Below are 6,852 nucleotides of genomic sequence, written 5' to 3' on the forward strand. Positions count from 1 at the left end.
TTTGTTGTCATCATAAGTTTCGCTATGAAAACTATTTTGACGGATACCTCTATTGTTTAGTAGGGTACGAGTTAAACCTGAGAAGCAATAAAGCATCCCGGCGTTACTCGAGTACCTACAGGGATAGTAAATATGACTCGAGTTGAGCCAACAAATACCTCATCGCGTCTAGCGATTTTAAAACATCTCCTTTCTCTCGATGAGAGTGGAAACATTAAACTTCCCTGAGCATAGAGTTTGTGGTGCATAGGTCCACAAGGCACATATCATCTTTCATCGGATTGACCCCCGTAGAAATCTATATAAGACATGAAGATTCTCAAGGAAATCACTATCAGATATATAGAATACATACAAACGTATTTGTACCAAAGTGTTGATACAATATATGACGACAACAATACTTATGTTGTTGTTACAACATCATAAATGGACATAAATTATATTGACCACTGAGGAGATTGAGAGACTATTCATGGTCTCCAAACATGTCGGTTGAGTCATATTCAACCACACGTTCTCGGTGCCCATAGGGTCCCGTCATCACTGGGATGTCGGGTTGAAGGCTGAAGTGAGCTTCAAACCTTTGCCCTTGAATTCATTGTATCTCAGGGATTGCTGATGCAGAATAACCAGATGCTGAGATCTGAATCTAATGCCTTATAATGTATAAGACACCATTTTCTGTTAATGGTGTGATCCTGACCAGAAGTGAATCCTGTATTGCACACATTATCCCATGAGACACAAGAGCGATCAGGATGTCCATGGCCTAGATAGGGCAGTGGTGGCCATTAAGGGCGAATGCCTCAAATTCTATAGCCATATGATATCTCTATGGGTAAACCATATATAATTAATTTACAGTCAATAAATTAAAGACCATCATGATTGATGTTGTAATGAACTTAGCAAAATCAATAGGTATTTCAAGAAGTTATCTTAAAACCATTAATGTGAATCTCAAATTGCTAAATATGACACCTTGAAGATAATCTTCAAAATGGAGTAGATCTCGCAGCACTAGGGAGTATAATCTGATGAAATCAGTAGATACTCACTCGTAATGCTGTATGTCATGACTTAGTAAAATATGTAGGAGAGCACTTTGTAAAGCAATCATAATGTCGAGAACGACAAAATGTAGGCTTTATCAGTAGTCATCGATAATCTGCATATGCAGTAGATCTCAATTGCAAATGGACGTATTAATCTCGACATGTAACGAACATGGAGATACATACATTCCGGAATACATCGTACTCAACAGAAATACACTACTATTGTAATGAATAGTAATGATTTTGCAAACTTGATGTTCAAGTGAAAAAACTTGAATTGTATAGACCTCAAATTAAATGAGATGATCTTGTATCAAGTTGCAAGATAATTCAGCAAAGTGAATTAATATTTTGCGAAAGAAAATTAATCTCAATTGCAATGAGATTGTTTTGCGAGAAAAATTATATTTCTCAATCGCAAATCAATATTGTTGTGCGAGAAAATTTAATCTCAATCGCGAAAAACATGTTCTAGAGAATGTGGTAAACACATTGAACATGTCAAATATAAATATACACATATTTCTGGAATTGTAAAACTCAACAGAAAATGGGTTGAAATGCATATCTATACATACATGGTCTAATAAAGATGACAAATGCTAATGAATAGCACGAGTAGTTGAACCATGTTCAGTTATCCTGAGACGTACAGGAATTACTCCAAGATTTATAGACACAAGCCTATTATAAAAATAGGTAAAGCCGCATGGGTTAAAGTGTATAATCACGAAGGGATAAGGCTCCATGGCCTTTTCAATTTCCATGTGCGGTTACGAATCGAAGGATTCGTTTTGGTTCACGCCGCCGTGCTACGCACCACCGTTCGCTGCCGATGGGAGGGCACTGCCGCACGTATTCGTGCTGCCGGAGCGCTAGATGACGTCGGTGCACCGCGGGCGGCGGACGGACACGCGGTGCGGCACGGCACATGGCCGGGCGGAGACCGTGGCCTGGGGCGCGGTGCGGCGCGGAGGCCGGGCACAGGGTGCTGGTCAGGCGGCACGGAGGCCGTGGCCTGGGGCGCGGCGAGGCGCAGAGGCCGGGTGGACGGGCGCGCGGCCAGGGGCAGCCCCGACCCGGGCGGGCGCGGCCAGGGGCAGCCACGGCCTGGCGCGGCCGGCGCAAAGGCCGGGTGGACGGGCGCGCGGCCAGGGACAGCCCCGACCCGGGCGGCGGCTGGGTGGATGGGCCCCTGGCGCATCGCAACGCAGGCGGGCGCGGCGCACGGCCTGGCGCGGCGAATGGGCGCTGGGCGGGTGAGGGCGAAGCCTCAGCGCAGGCAACGTGTGGCCACGGCCTGGCGCGGGGTGCGGCGCAGCGTGCGAGGGCAAGGCCTCAACGCGGGCGGGCGTAGCCTGGCTACTCCGGGCGCGAGCGCCGCGCGGGGGAAGTGGACCTGCAACGACGGCCGGAGGGAGGCGAGGCCGGCCGGTGGCCGCTATCATGACCTCTACAGGAGAGGCCATGGTCGGGGAGCGGTCGCGCCGTCGCTTTTTCTCTCGACCAAATCGCTCTCGGGAGCGTGCTGATAACGTGTTGAGGACCAAAGCAAAATGAATGAAACTTCTCTTTTTCATTGATGATTCTACATATATCTATATCTATCTATATCAATATAAAAGACCCAAAGGGGCAGATCCAAACCATCTTAGCCGTCAAATCATGTTATCTAACGGTTCAAATCCCTCCAATGGTGAGCACCAAACACGTTTAACGCTCTAATTACCCATCACTGCCATTGGTTATAAACACGTTTTGACTCAACGCTATCCCATGAAATCTGCCGTGTAATTAATATCCTACCATTCCCGTGAAAAAATAATTGATATACTACTAAATGCCAACATGCAACAGATATATCTTACCTAATATAACGTGCAACTAATATCCTACCTAATATAAACGTGCATTGCACGTACATTATTACTAGTAGGTATAGGGAGGACGCCTCGTTGAAGAGGTGTCTGTACATGAACCGGCGCGACGGTTGCCGAAATAGCATCGGTCGGCGGTTAATATAGGCAGGGATTGTCCCCTAATTAAGTAAAGGCATGTACAATGGTTGATAAAATAGTCTTATTTTAAATTTTGCATGAAATTTAGAGATGATAAAGAAAAATATCTACAATGAATCATCTCTTAGTCTTATCTTTAATAATTAGCAATTCCTAAAAATGTGGTGAGACATATTGTGCTAAGAAATCATCTCTTGTCTTATCTTAAATAAGAGAAGACAAGCCTTCTTTTATGAGTTCTCCATCCTCCACCTTATCATTTATCCTACGTGACACTTCTAAGATAACATCATTGTATATGCCCTAATAATGCATGCATGAGTACTTTCTTCTTATAATAATAGTGCATGCAGTACATATAGAAGCAGAACACAACCACGATTTTCTGTTTATCTTTTGCTATTAATGATGATGGATCGAGATCGATCGAGTAGAACAGGAAATCATTCCTACTCACCAGTTTGGGTGGGCGGCGAGGGCACACGGCGAGTCCACGACGACGACGAGCTCAGTGCGTGCTTGCTTTGCACTGTGGCAGCGACCATGTTGTCAATCGGGTCCGCCATGTTCTGCACGGGATTGGAAGGCTATAGATGTACGAAACCTCACACGTTTGGATCACCGTTCAGTTAAATTTGCACGAATCTTAACTCATCGAGGCAGTTTTTTACATGCCACGTAGGGCAAGGCTGGTGTGTGGGTGTTGGAGAGGTCGTCCACACGCCCCACAGCACGCTGTTGCCAACTGCGTTGTGTGAGCGAACTAATTTCTATCCACACAGCCATCACCTAGACCACGCGCGTGTGGGCGAACTGCTTTTCGTCCATACGACAGTCGCACATGTTGGATGACAACTGCGGTTGCACATACATGGCAACTAGGTAAACACACAAGGCAACTATGATTCGTTTTGCCAGACGACAACTGCAGCTGTGCGTACGTGGCAATCAGATAAACATACATGACAACTGTGATTAACCACACATGGCAAGTAGGTACACACATTTGACAACTTTGTGTGACCATATGTGGCAAGTAGTTAATCATATGATTCAATTATTGAATTTCTAGGGTAAATTACAGAGAATAGCTCACCTAGAAGCCACGTGCCGCCAGTGACCCCCACCGTCGCCGATCTAGCCTTGCCGCTACTGCCCTCTTGGCTACTGCTAAATGGAGCGCCGAGGAGCCACCGTCCACAGTCCACTAGAGTAAAAATCGCTCTGGAGGGGTCGCCGCCTTAGATCCCCTGCCGCCGATGAGCGACCGATCAATTCGGCTTCAGCTTCCTGTTTCTTTATTCACGAGCCTGTGGCCTGCTGCGCTGGCCAGATGTGGCCCAACTAAGAGAAAGACTAAATGGGCCTATGGCTATTACAGGAAAAAAATTTAGAAAATCATATTTTTTGCGGGTGAGAAAATCATTTTAAAGTATCAAAAATTCCGAACACAAATATACATGATCATGCAGATGTATGCTACATTCTTGTATAACTTCGTGATGAAATACGCTTTAGTGTGAGCCGTAAAAAACAAATTTTTGGACTTTTATGTTGAATAGCATGTGCTAGAAATACATGAATTTTTTTGTGTAGCTTTCATCAAAACGTATTTCATCATGAAAATTTACAAAGAAGTAGTATACATTCCTAGATTCACTTGTAATTTCTTTTCAGAATTTTCAAAACATGGAAAATATGTTTTTAGCTTTTATCTAGAAAAGGACAAGCCCCAGCAGGCATTTCCGTACAATGAGGTCTTGATAGACAGGCACGAATGCTATATCTAACCTATCTCGAGATGTAGCATCTCGTTGCCTACATGTGCCTCCAATCTGGGCTGGCCGAATATGCTCCACAGTTGGTATGGACGATCTTCTTCTTTCGTGCCTACCGGTGTCACCTGTGCTTACAACTAAGAAATGGTCTGAACATGTTTAAAATGTATAATTTTCATTGTGTACGTAGAAAATGTTCAATGTTTATTCAAAAAATGTCCACCATGTATCAAAGTCTGTACATTGTATTATTTTTAAAATGTTCATCATTGGTTAACAAAAATGATCATTGTGTATTGAATAAATTTTCACTATGTATCTTAAAAATGTTCAACATATTAAAAACTTTCACCGTGTATGTAATTTTTCAAACGTATTTAAAGAAATATCACCATGTATTTAGGAAAACGTTTGGTGTGTGTTTGAAAATATATTCAATGCTCTGTTAAAATATGTTCAAATTGTATTTTTTTAGATGTTCACCATGTATTTTATATATAGTCATGTGCATTTGACGAATGCTCAGCGTGTGTCTAAAAATGTTCGACGTGTATCTGCAAAATGTTTAACATACATTCCAAAACAATTCAACGTGTATTTGGAGAAACACCAATATGAATTCGAAATAGAAAAATGGTACAAACAAGATGAAAGAAATAGAAAATGGAAAGCACAAAGAAAACTGATAAAATGGTACAAAAAACACAGAGAAAAGATAAACAAAAACCTGTCCAGAACCTTCTCAAAACCAGACAGAAGGTTCCCCAAACCACAGTCTTTATACATAAAAGCTTCTAAAACCCACCCTATTGGGCTGGTCAATCAGGAGGTCTTCTTCCTGGACATCACTAGGCTTCTCTCTGTCTAGTTTCCTCGGGCCTCTTGTTTCTGGACGTCAGAGTGCTGCTGGATTACCACTTCGGAACGCGGGATTACCTCGGAGGGGTCATCTACACCGCTTAAAATCTCGATCGGCGGATCATCTTGCTTAAATTCTCGTGCCTAGGAGGTATAACCTAGCTGAGAGAATCATCACGCTTCACCGACAAGCTACACCGCTTATGCTACTCTGCTCATCAGTGACTTTGATCACCTGCACCTTCATAGTGTTCTTGGGTGTAATCATGTGCCTATTTTTTTGTGTGTAGCATGTCCCGCTAGAAGGTCGTGGGTGCCGAGCGGCGGCCAAGACACATGGGCCAGGGGAATAGGGAGATCGGCCTGGAGCAGCGGAGAAAGGAGGCAGGCGGCTAGTCGCGAACAAGGTATTAGGGAGCGAGGGGATCGATGGCTAGAAGCCGATGCTAACAGAGATGCTTTGGTGCGCCCCCATGGAGTTGGGCTGGTTTTCTGTCGGAGAAAAAATTGGATAGAATCATAGAAAACACTAGGTCACACGAGGGTATGCTTTGTATTTAAGAAAAGGTGGCAAGTTGTTGACCGCTTGACTAACGGAATTCCTTTTACATGTAATGGAAGTGGTATTTTGGCATGAAAAACTGGGATTGTAGTGCTATTTTGACAAGTCAGTTTTCATAGTGGTATTTTTGACATGTTTGTTTAGGTAGGCATTTTGGCATGTTTGATTTTTTTTTGATTGGGGTGCACCGAGCCCTAGTTGTAGTGCAACACTAAGGCGACACAAAGGGAATTCTTCTTGACAAAAAAAATTAATTTCATATTGTGTAGACTTAAAAGTCTACATATCAAATATCAAAGTGATAAGAACCGATACTACACTTGACCTCAACCAAAAGGCCTAGAAAAGTATAGGCATGTCTGATTTTGATTAGTGGTATTTTGGCTAATTATCTCAAAGAACAGTCTATGAGCCTTCACGAGCGTGTAGCGTCATCCGTTGGCCTGTTGTGGCCTAACTAAGAGAAAGACTAAATAGGCCTATAGCTAGTCCCGCTGAAAAAAATACAACAGCGCTTTGTGGATGGGCGAGCCACGAGGATGCTAAATGTCACCCACGGACGCGATATCGAGCGC

General features: G+C 43.5%; 1 pseudogene; it reads right to left on the bottom strand.

The window, feature by feature from the left end:
- Window positions 1–6,454: 6,454 nt before the first annotated feature.
- LOC119359820 lies at window positions 6,455–6,628 on the bottom strand (annotated as a pseudogene).
- Between the last annotated feature and the right edge of the window lie 224 nt (window positions 6,629–6,852).

The sequence above is a fragment of the Triticum dicoccoides genome, chromosome 2A (genome assembly GCF_002162155.2).
Source record: "Triticum dicoccoides isolate Atlit2015 ecotype Zavitan chromosome 2A, WEW_v2.0, whole genome shotgun sequence".
Lineage (NCBI taxonomy): Eukaryota > Viridiplantae > Streptophyta > Magnoliopsida > Poales > Poaceae > Triticum > Triticum dicoccoides.